Genomic DNA, 12,883 nt, shown 5'->3' on the forward strand with positions numbered 1-12,883 from the left:
CGAAGTCCATGATCATTAAATGTATGTATAATTTCCTTATCTATCATGGGAAGCTGTACTAGAGATATCCACAAGGATCTTTAATGTAGTGGTTTCTCCTGGCCTTCTACATCCTGATGCCGTTGACCATTTCCTGGTTCCTCCGCCTTTGAGACCGATTTCTCGGTCTCAGGACAACAGAGTGCCCTACCACTCACCAACTCATCCGCCCGAAGCCGTTGGTCAGTAAGTGGGGGATTGCTTATACCGGCAATCATTCGGTGAGAAGTATTGATAGAGTGATAGAAGTAAAAAATAGTGACCCGTCTGCCCTCGGAAACCTAATAGCCATTCGGGGCCGGAAAAAGTAAGAATTGGCCAAGTGAGGCCGATAGGAAAGATTAAAGAAATTTTACTAAAGACAAGTTGAAAGAGAGTAAAATGTGAAGGCCCTCATGACTCGCCAGATGCGACTCATGAGAGTATGAGTATTTTTCACCTTTTGTTCCCGCTCATACATCGGGGTGTTGACTACAGACTGTATGGCTTGTCCAGCGTACCATAGCATGATGCAACGAAATGCATGCACTCCCATATAATTTTGGAGCCCACACATTCCCGACATCATGGCCTGACGGTTAAAAACAATGCCCATATGTATTACCATATATGGTTATACTATACGTATTTCAATAATGACGTGTGCTTTCTTTGCAGTCTTTCGAATGAGTTCAATACTTTGAACTTTGCTACTATCGTAATAAATTATACAAATTACAACTATAATATTGACCTTATTTTTATAACAAATAAATAAGGGAAAATTCCGTGAGGGTTGTCGTGTACCATCACAAAGTATCCGACCCTGACCACCTGCAAAAACAGGTATTTGGGTCTGTTTCCGACAGGTGTAATTAACGTGAAACCACTGATAACGAAAAATTGTTTACCCAATATATTAAATTCAAAACGTTTTTACAAAGAAATTAATTAAATTTTGTACACTTACAGTTTCGATTATAATTCGGCACAAATTCACAATTTATTACTTTTCCGCAAATCGCCAGGAAATTTTGACATTCCTGTCAAAATTTCTTGAAGAAAAAGTCAGGACTTCCTTACTGTAAGGAAATGTCATTTCCTTACTGTAAGGAAATGATATTTCCGTACAGTTGTTAGTGTTCTATTTATAAGCGTCAAGTTTGACAATTCAACCTCAATACGTTTCCATAGTAACCCAAGTAATTTTATTAGGAATTTCAAAGCACCATTTATTTGGGAATAAAATTATCGCGTTTTTTTTTAAATCAATCAATATCTGTCGAATTTTAAACGATTTGCGGAAAAATAGTATGTTTACCTCGTAGGAAAAGCCACATTCCTGGACTCTGTGTTGCTAAGTCTCGGCTTGCGCCTCGACTTAGCAATCTTCACAGTCGTCCAGGAATGTTAAGCTTTTCCTACCCGGTAAACAATGTACTATTGTTTTATCGCTTAAAAATAACAATTTTACGGAGTCCGTGTTAGGAACAACATTTTTTCTTATCTCCATGCAGGGCCGCACTCCCATATTTAATATTATACACGTTTATTTTAAGTCTCGGCTTGCGCCTCGACTTAGCAATCTTCACAGTCGTCCATGAATGTTAAGCTTTTCCTACCCGGTAAACAATGTACTATTGTTTTATCGCTTAAAAATAACAATTTTACGGAGTCCGTGTTAGGAACAACATTTTTTCTTATCTCCATGCAGGGCCGCACTCCCATATTTAATATTATACACGTTTATTTTATATATTCTAAGGATGATTCAGTGATAACGTACACCTAGATACATAAATATGTATATATGATTTTCGAACTTAAGTAGAATTTGAGATTATGATTTTTTTACCATTATTAAAGATTACATGGCCAGGGAAAGATGGGAGACGTTATATAACAATATTACTAACATTCTTAATGGTCACTGCTAACTATACCTATTCCCTTCATCGAATTCTGTCTCAGAGCATTCCTTATCTTACCTTTTCGCCTTAAATCTTACTCTGCAAATATTACAAGGATAAAAATTAACCATGGACGTTTCCTTCACATCTTTTAAAAATAGGAATAAGTATTAGAGAACTCATGTCAGTGTAATGAGTGTAATAACACCTCACTGGGAGATTTAAACAATATATTTTTTGAGTGTTCAAAACATGAGAATTGTTATCAAAATCGTATAATCTAAATATCGTTTTATTAACTATTTACATTATTTTTAAATTGAAGAAATCAAAGTATGAAGTAGGTAGGTTATGTCGTTATGTATTCACTTTTCTTAATTGTTATACTTTGACCGGCAAGAGAGAAAGTGTTATAGGAGATCAGAGATCTATTAGAGTGAGATAGATAGTTCGAGTTGGCAACTTGATAGGGTCGTCGGCATAGAGAAATAAAAACAATATTGTTATTTCTCTACCTTATTGTTATTTCTCTATGGTCGTCGGTATCGAGCAGTGCCTTCGAGTTGACTCGCATCGACAACGTAGGGAAAGAGGTTTCGTAATCACTCCCTACGGTAAAACATGGCGGATACAGTTCACCAAGAATAGCTGAAAGTCTGAAATTCTAACTGCCTGCGCGAACAATGAAGTGAGAACGCACTCGGAAGGAAAAAGATAGCCTGTACGCGCGGGTGAACTTTAAAATATAGGTACAATCGGAGACACAAATATAGAAACGTAAAGTTTGAATAGTTTCTAATAGGTCCCGTACACAATTATTATTACTGTCATTACTTTTCTTCAGTATATTTGTAGTATTTTTTTTACAAAGTGAGATGTAATAAAATAGATCCAACAAAAACCGCTTGTGTTGCTATAAATTATGGCATTATAAACCAAAAATTATATTTTTATATTGACTATTTATACTTTATATTACCATTATATTGACCAAAAGGTTTCGGAGAAAAAGGGCGTAAGCAGTAGGGTAATAAATAGAAATTAGATGTTCGGTCCCGGTGAAGCATAAATATGGTGTCTTTGTACCAGTACCTTTTGTTAAAAGAGATATTTATAACCTTTCTGGTATCCATTTCCATAGCATTTGTCGTCATCGTTTTATTCAGTCCACACAAACTTTTCACTTATTTAAAATCAAAACTGACATTTTTTTCAGCGACATATTGCTTCATAGAAGCCCATACTAACTCTATAGGATTCAAATCCGGATAATATCTTGGGTAACCGTAAAACTGAATGTCCTTTATCCTCGAGTATTTTGTCAATTTCATAGGTTTTAAACAGAGGTTTGTGTAATTTTATAATGTCGTATAATTCAAATTTCAACATGTCATCTGTAAAGGAAATATTTCGCGTTGTCAGCCACTGCTGCATTTCTGCTTTCCTGGAAGACATAGTTGGACATTTCTCAGTTTGTACGTTGTGATACGGTGCATTATCAATCACTAAAACGCTGTTCGGGGGCAAATTTGGTATCAGTTTATCCTGAAGCCACTTTTTGTAATTGTCGTAGTTCATTGCATCATGATAATCTCCTGTTTTTATCGTAGGCTTGTAGCGCAGATAAGCATTTTTAACAAAACCACTTTCACCTCCAGCATGCACTATCACAAGCATCTGTCCTTTAGATACTGGTTTTTGTATGCCCTTGTTTGAACTATCAGACCAGCTCTTTTGGTGGGTATGAGATGAATGGACGTATGTTTCATCCATGTATATAATTGGGCGATTTGCGTTCCTGTAACGTTTCATACTACGTAAGAAATTCAGTCTAATATGTTGAATATTGGGCTTTTCCATTAATAATTTTCTATTAGTTCTGGTTTTTCGCCAACGAAATCCCATCTTTCTAATTACTGTTCGTAGGCTTTCTATGGAACCTGAGTAGTTGTACTCCTCTGCAAATGTTCTGTGTATGCGTTTCACAGTTGGGACTTGTTTTTGTGTTATACAAAAATCCATTATATAACGTCGAAGACGCCCTATATCAAAATCGTCCAAGCACGTTTTTGAAGCGCTTTTTTTTCTCTTTTTGTTTGGAGTTACAAATGAGGAATATTCGCCATCTTCAATTAATTGCATTTCCCGAGCAATTTTTTGAACGCTGCTTAAACTAACACCTTTCGCCAATACCACACGTTCCTGCACTTTTTTCAAATCTCTACACGGTTCATTGTTTTTCGCTTCATTTATCATAAAATGAATCACGTTTGCTATCACTTCCCGTGTCTGATTATTTAAAACTTTTCCCTTCAGATTCGATTTAAACAAAATTTGCAAATTTTAAATTGATCCTTTGCGGTTCGTACTTACAAAGAATGTTTCGCAGACTGTACCGACTTGTTCACGTTACAAACGGTAGATATTAAGTGAACGCTCAGTGCAAGATCCGTCGGATGACGAATGCGCATCATGGGCGTGGTTATTTTCAGACTTTCAGCTATTCTTGGTGAACATTACGATGCGTATCAAGTGGTATAACGTTATTTTAGGGGTTGTTGCCGCTCGCCTAATTTAACACTTACATAATATATACAGTCGGAAAAATGAAAGAATACCCATGAACGAACATATAAAACACGCTGTATTTTCCTGTCACAGTGTCACAAAGAAAGTTGTCCAGTGCAAGTACATGTAACAATAATTATTACATGTACTTGCGCTGGCCAATTTTTTGTGTGACACGGTGACAGGAAAATACAGCGTGTTTTATATGTTCGTTCATGGGTATTCTTTCATTTTTCCGACTGTACCTATTAATAACACTTACCCTTTGATTCTTACCAATTTCATAGAAATGTGAGTTATTTGTTGTCTTGCATGTTTCTGGTATTCTATGTCATTTATATCATTACGCCTATTTTCTAGGTCTTCTTCAGTAAACTCTTTAACAGCTTCATTTAAAGATTGCATCAGCAATTTAAAATGAATAACAAAATAACATACTATATACAATGGGGAAAAAGTAAACATAGTTGCGTGGGGAATCACAAATCCGTAAGTTGCTGCTTTTATATAATTTGAATTAAAGAATACATCTCTTATAAGCATGGGTAGAATCTGTTCGTAACAGGTTGCATTGGACAAAAATAAAATAAATGAGTTTATAGCCAAGCATATTGCTGTACAGTGTATTATTTTAAATACAGAATTTATTTTCTTTACTTTTTGTCTTAAAAACCCGTATTTTGATGTATTTAATATTTTGCGAGTACTTTTTAGAGAAATTATAATTTTTTGTACAGAATCAAAATTTCTCATAATGTTTCCATAACTAGCAATCATCTAAAAACATAAAATTTAATTATTTAGAATAATGTGAAAGATACGTTATACAAAAGATAACACTATACTTATAGATGTTGTATATTTACTTATTTAAGTTAGGGCATTTCGGAACACACTCCAATAACATACTTTGGGAGCTGTCAAAGAAATGTCACACGCTGAAAGAACACTGTAATGTCGGCAATGATGTCATGTTGACGCTGTCCATCTTGTCTCATGTAAAGATACAAATTAATGTGTTTAAATAAAGTAGTCAAGTCGGTCCATAGTTTTATTAAATACATAACATTATTTTGGCGACGAGTCCCGATCGAATCCAAGCAGGCAAAGTCCGTAAATTAGTCATCTGAAGTATAGCCGCGTGGAAAGTATTTGTGCATTGTAAAGCAAGGTCAAAAAAATGTCGTTAATCGGTTCAATAGAGCAGTTCAATCCTAGAGACTCGGACATTTCATCGTATATCGAGAGACTAGAACAGTTGTTTATCTGTAACGGGGTTGAAGATGACAAGAAAGTGCCTTTACTAATAACGTTAATAGGGGGAGAGGCTTACAGTGTCCTGAAGGATTTACTAGCTCCAGAGTTACCCAGTAAAAAGTCTTTTGCAGTACTAAAACAAACATTAGAAGATCATTTCAGTCCAAAAAGGCTTGTGATAGCTGAACGTTATAAATTTTATAATGCAATTCAAGAGCAAAACGAAGATATAAAGTCTTTTGTGACAAAATTGAAAAAGTTATCACAGCACTGCAACTTTGGTCAATTCTTATCTGAATGTCTTAGAGACAGGTTAGTTTGTGGTGTGCAATCACATGCCATTAAAAAAAAGTTATTATCAGAGGACAAGTTAACACTTGAAAAAGCTTCTGAAATAGCTTTAGCTATGGAACTTGCAGAAGGTCAGGTGAGAACAATGGGGGCTGAAAATAATTTGTCTTGTGTGACAGAAAACTTGGACAAGTTGTCATTTAAAAGTAAAAATATCAGTAAGAATACAAAATACAGCAGTCCTGGTCCAAGTCAAAATAAAGAGTCAAGAAGTCAGAGGAGAGAGTTGAAGTCATGTTTCAGATGTGGTAGGAAGCACGAGCCAGAAAAGTGTCCAGCGAAAAGCTGGGAATGTTTCAAGTGTAAGAAAATTGGGCACACAAGTCGGGTCTGCAAAAGTGGGAATATCAATGCAATAGAAGACAATTCAGAAGAAGAAGAGGACAACAATTCATTGATTTTAGGTTTTTTGTCGACCTTAGAGTCAGGAAAGGTCCCTCCAGAGAAGGTATGGCTGGAAATTGAAAGTAAGAAGATTTGTTTTGAAATAGATTGTGGTGCTTGCAGGTCAGTTATTCATATTAATGATTTTAATAAGTATTTTCCTGAGTTAAAATTATATTCTGTAAGATATGATTTAAGAGTTCTAACTGGTCAAGGCGTGTCAATAGTAGGTGAATCAGATGTTCTTGTAAAATCAAACAATGAAATTGTCAATTTACCATTAGTAGTATTAAAAAGTAATCATAAATTTGCACCTTTGTTGGGAAGAAACTGGTTAACCATACTTAACCCCAATTGGAGACAAAAAATTAATTTTAATGTATCAAATCTCAAAAGTAGTCCAGAGTCCATAAATTTATGTCATTCCCAGTCAGAAAGGCAAAATGAAAAGATGTCGACAAATAATGTAATGCATGTCTTAAATTTAGTGTCAGACTTAAAAAATGGGTTTAGAAATGTTTTTAAGGTCGAGCCTGATTCATGCATAAAAAAATTTGAAGTAGATCTTAAACTGAAAGAGGGAGCTCAACCAGTATTTCACAGGGCTTATGATATGCCATATGCATTAAGAGAAAAAGTGGAGTTAGAATTATCAAATATGATAAAGTCTGGAATTTTAAAAAAAGTAACATATAGTAACTGGGCTAGTCCCATAGTCGTGGTGCCTAAAAAGAATTCAAATGAAATTAGGATTTGTGTAGATTTTAAAAAAACTCTAAATCAAGCATTAGATGCAGATCATTGTGTTTTGCCATTACCTGAGGATATTTTTGCATGTCTCAGCGGTCAAAAATATTTTACTGTCATTGATTTGAAGGGGGCATATCAACAATTAAAAGTAAGTGAGTCAGCACAAAAATTGTTGGTTATTAATACTCACTTGGGTCTTTTTTCATATACTAGACTTACTTATGGTGTAAGCTCGGCTCCAGGCATTTTTCAATCTATTATAGAGACCATTTTGTCAGGTTTGAGTGAAACTAAATGCTATTTAGATGATATAATTGTTTTTGGTGCATCCTTGCAGAAATGTTATCAAAATGTGCAAAAGGTTTTAGAAAGACTTTTAGATTTTAATGTTAAAGTCAATGAAAAAAAATGTAAATTTTTTCAAACAAAAATAGAATTCTTGGGGCATGTTATTGATGTTAATGGTATCCACCCTACTCAAGAGAAGGTTGATGCAATAAAATCTGCACCTTCACCAAATTCATTAACAGAGTTAAAGTCTTATCTAGGGTTACTAAATTACTATGGAAAATTTATCCCCATGTTGTCAAGTAAACTAAAACCTTTGTATAGTTTGTGTCAGTCTGGTATAGATTTCACTAAAAACTGGACACAAGAATGTGAAGAAACATTTCAATTAAGTAAAGAACTTTTAACCTCTGAAAGTGTCTTAACCCATTATAATCCTAATCTGCCAATTTATGTAACGTGTGATGCTAGTGGATATGGTGTAGGATGTGTTTTAAGTCATAAAATAAATAATATTGAAAAACCAGTAATGTTTGGGTCAAGTACTTTGTCTGTAAACGAAAAAAATTATAGCAATTTAGAGCGTGAGGCCCTTGCAATTATTTTTGCAATAAAAAAATTTCATAAATATCTGTATGGAAGAAAATTTGTTTTAATTACGGATCATCAACCTTTACAGTTCATATTTGGAAAAAACAAAGGTATCCCGACATCTGCTGCATCTAGAATCACACGATGGGCAGTTACATTATCTGGGTATCAATATGACATTCAGTATAGAAAAGGTTCGTCTATCAGTAATGCTGATGGGTTGTCACGTTTACCTTGTAATAATAAAACAGAGATTTCTGATTTTTTGTATTCATTTAGTTTGGTTAATCAAATACCTCTTAATGCAGAAGACATAGCCAAGGAAACAAATAAAGATCTAATCTTGCTTAAAGTAAAAGATTTTACTATTTCTGGGTGGCCTAATTATGTCTTAGATTCTAGTTTAGAGCCCTATTTTAAAAAAAGAAATGAGTTGTCTGTGGAAAACAATTGCATTTTACTAGGGAATAAAACAGTTGTACCAAAAGTCTTGCAAAATGAAGTCTTAAAGTTATTTCATGAACAGCATGATGGAATAGTACGTAGTAAAATGCTAATGCGATCCTACTGTTGGTGGCCTAATATGAATGAGAGTATAGAAAGATTTGTAGCATCTTGTGACATATGTCAACAGAATCAAAATTTTACTAATAATAATAGCATGTTGTCATCATGGCCATCAGCACCACATAATTTTTTTAGAGTTCATATTGATTTCTTTAAAAAATTTGGATTTAATTTTTTGTTGTGTTTGGATCAAAAGTCTAAATGGCTAGAAATCAAAATGATGAAAAATGGCACAGATGCTTCAGAAACAATTTATGAGTTAAAAACTATTTTTGCTAATTTTGGTCTTCCAACAGAACTAGTTTCGGATAGCGGTCCTCCATATAATTCTACAGAGTTTGTGTCATTTTTGCAGGCAAATGGGATTAAACCTGTTAAGTCACCAGGATATCACCCACAAAGTAATGGGTTGGCTGAAAGGGGCGTGCAAACAGTTAAAAAAGCTTTAGAAAAAACATTGTTTTCAGAAAAGGGAAAAGATATGTCAGAAAAATTAGTCTTGAATAAGTTACAAAATTATCTTTTTAGTTACAGAAATACCCCTTCGACTGTAACAGGAGTCTCACCTGCCGAAGCTGTTTTTAAAAATAGGCCTAGAACACGCTTTGATTTGTTAAAACCATCAAGTCAAAATAAATGTATTCAATCTAATAACATAACTAATCGATCCTTATATAAAATAAACCAAAATGTTTTTGTAAAAAATAAGCGTACTAAGCTGTGGCAAAAGGGTGTTATTAAAAAAGTCCTAACTTTTAGTACATACCTTGTTCAAATAGAGGACAATATTAAGTTTGTTCATTCAGATGATTTAAGAAGTAGTGTTTATGAGACTTTACCAATAGAAGATAGTGTTTTACCGGAGGTGTGTGATGTAGTTGTGCAACCAAAAATAAGTGCTAGCCCTTCGTTAATTTTAGATAGAGGTAATAAGAATCAGCCTAATGTCATGGAAGTTGAAGTTGCACCAAATAATTTTATTCAGTCACCGGTTTTAGAAACCACTCAGCATACTGCTAGTTCTATTACAACTACAACTTCACCTTCTATTCAATCACCCCTACACACTAGATCTGGTAGAAGGATTAAAGCACCTACCAGATTGAATCTTTAAAAAGAAGGGGAGAAATGTTGTATATTTACTTATTTAAGTTAGGGCATTTCGGAACACACTCCAATAACATACTTTGGGAGCTGTCAAAGAAATGTCACACGCTGAAAGAACACTGTAATGTCGGCAATGATGTCATGTTGACGCTGTCCATCTTGTCTCATGTAAAGATACAAATTAATGTGTTTAAATAAAGTAGTCAAGTCGGTCCATAGTTTTATTAAATACATAACAATAGACAGACATGCAGTGAGGTGCAAAGGAAAAGAATAGATTCGATATTCCGTAAGCTGCGACTTTAAGGAAAAATCCCGAAACATGTCGATTAATATTTTTAAATTGTGATTTTTTGACGACTCCAACTACACAACACTGAAGAAATTAAATGAAGATATCCACCGACCAATCCAAAAAGACATAAGAGAAAACAATACAAGAAAAATATCTCAATTAATTCAAGAAAACAACAATGCAAAAGTTTTGAGGCGAAATACGAATAACTTTGGCAACAAAAGTATGTACAGAATAAGAAACAGAAACGGCAACATTGCTACGGATAGAGCCGAAATTCTCAAGGTTGTCGAATCGCTATATCTATATCGCAAAATATATGAGAGCACCAACCAAAGGCCCAAAATAGCAAACCAGGGATCAGAATTAATGCCAGAAGTAACTGTAGTATACGAAGTTAAAAAGGCACTTTCAGATATAAAAAATAATAAATCTCCTGGCGATGATGGAGTAGTGATCGAAGGAATCAAACAAGGTAGAAATAGAATTATCCAGGCTTTAGCTAAACTTTTCACAGATTGCATTTACCAAGGGAAAACCCCTTCTTAATGGAATAATGCAGTCATTGTTTTATTACAAAAGAAGTGACATGACAGATATAGTGATGAGCGCGCTAATAACCGGCAAAATAGCGCAAAAGGTGGAAATAATAATACATTGCGAAACAAAAAGAGATGAAACTAGTGGAAATTTAAATGGTACATTACATAGTTTCTCACCTTTAGACGTGTCAGAGCAGTATGACAACTATCACTGTGACAGTAGAATTTTATAAAATACTAAAGGTCTAAAGGTCACAGACGTCTAAAGGTAGGAAACTATGTAATGTAATGTTAATTTATACGTTTATAACGATCATTTCCACCTCCACTAGTTTCGTCTCTTTTTGTTTCGTAATGTATTATGTTTCCATCTTTTGCGCTATTTTGCCGGTTATTAGCATGCTCATCACTGTATAAAAAACTATTTTTAATACCGTCCTATCAGTTTGCTATCAGACATAATATATCAACCCTTCACAAAAATTATCAAAAATAGACTGAAGATTAGAGGTTAGATTTCTATCAGCCTAGAGAACAAACTGTATTTAGATCCAGATATAGCACTAATCTCGGGATAACGACCACTTACTGGTAACAAAAAAACCTGATACAGAAGTCTGAAGAATACAACAAACCAGTGGCACTGATATTCGTGAACTGCGAGAAAGCATTCGATACCATAAGCCAGCAGAAGATATTAAAAAACCATCAGACAGAATGCAGAATAGACTATCGCTACACTAATATGATCAAATGTATCTACCAAATGACAACGGGTAGCGTAAGACTATCTGAACAACAAACAAATAAATTCTGTATACAGCGAGGAGTGCGGCAAGGAGATACCATCTCACCAAAGCTATTCACAACCCTTTTAGAACACACTTTTAAGAAGTCAGATCTGAACTAATATGGTATCAACATAAATGGATAGAAGCTCAGTCATTTGAGATTCGCTGATGACACCGTCCTTACAGCCGATCGTATGGATGATGCAATTATAATGTTGAACAAATGATATCACGCTTCCTTAGAGGTCGGACTAAAGATTAACATCAACAAGACGCAAATTATGACTAATATTGTGCTAAATCGTAATACTGATGTTGATGGAATGGATATTGAGCAGACTGCATCTTGTAAGTACTTGGGACATGAAATTCGGTTGGGAAGAGATAACTAGACGTGCGAGCTACCACGTCGCAGCGTTGGTAAAGCGTTTAGGTAAACTGAACTATGTGTTTAAATCGGACTTACCCATATACCTGAAAAACAAAATCTTTGAACAGTGTGTGTTACCTGCTGTACTCACTTATGGAGCGGAAACATTAACACTGTCAAAAAAGGTAGTGAACAAGATTCGCGTAATACGGAGGGCTATGGAGCGCCAGATGAAAACAAACAAGAGACGCTGTCGAAAAAATCGGGTCGCTAAAGAGTAATTGATGAGGACACGTCTCCAGATGGTCCGACAACCGATGGGCAAAACGTATTGTAGAGTGGAGACTACGAGAAGAAGCACTACGGAGAAGAGGACGCCCACCAACCAAATGGACCGACAATATGAAGCATGTAACTGCATGCGAGCCGCACAAAACAGAGACAGATGGAAAGAGCTGAGAGAGACAGACCTATGTCAAGCAGTGGACACGTACGGGTATGATTGATGATGATATCATACTAGTGACATCATACATCTGGGCGTGATGAGGTAATAGATGATTTTTTTAAATAAGACTAGAGGTCGTGTGCTAAATCATTTTAGACAAGGCGAAAACGGCGGGTTCTTTGGAGAAAATATTCCCATGAGATTTTTTGCATAATCACATTCTTGAGACATTCCAGAATAAGATTCAAGAAGTCACCCACGCGAAAAGTGGTCCAATTTTTTTGACAATTTTTTTTAATCAAATTGCAAAAATCAATATTTTTGGCGGGAACAATTTTTTTTGAGTTTTTGAACCATTCTGGATAAAAAAGGTCTCTTATAATTTTTCTCTGAAGTTCATAATTTTCGAGGTAAAAGCATTTTAAAATTGAAAAAAACGAAAAATGGCCATTTTCAAGGCTTAAGGGGGGGGGTATGGTTTGAAATATTTAAATTTTTTTATTATTTCAAATAAAAATGCATACTTTCAAGAATACTCTCTGAAAATTTCAAAATAATCGGAGTAAAATTACCAGAGATACAGGGTGTTGAATATCCCTACCTTCGACTCGCTTTGACGCGGCTTCGCGCCAGCACGCCGGAGCGT

The 12,883-nt window shown here is 34.9% G+C and overlaps 1 protein-coding gene across 5 annotated transcripts in view; it reads right to left on the minus strand.

Moving 5' to 3' along the window:
* LOC126880339 (uncharacterized) overlaps positions 1-12,883 on the minus strand; it is an 85,102-nt gene that overhangs the window by 42,636 nt on the left and 29,583 nt on the right. For 4 of the 5 annotated variants that reach the window (XR_007696569.1, XR_007696568.1, XR_007696571.1 and 1 more), the window contains exon 1: positions 989-4,646. The exons of the other annotated variant lie outside the window; for it this stretch is intronic. The gene's annotated coding sequence lies outside the window, so the exon portion shown is untranslated. Of the gene's footprint in view, positions 1-988; positions 4,647-12,883 lie in introns of those variants that run through there. 5 annotated transcript variants of the gene reach the window in all.

This window comes from Diabrotica virgifera, chromosome 2, assembly GCF_917563875.1.
Source record: "Diabrotica virgifera virgifera chromosome 2, PGI_DIABVI_V3a".
In the NCBI taxonomy this organism is placed as follows: Eukaryota; Metazoa; Arthropoda; class Insecta; order Coleoptera; family Chrysomelidae; genus Diabrotica; species Diabrotica virgifera.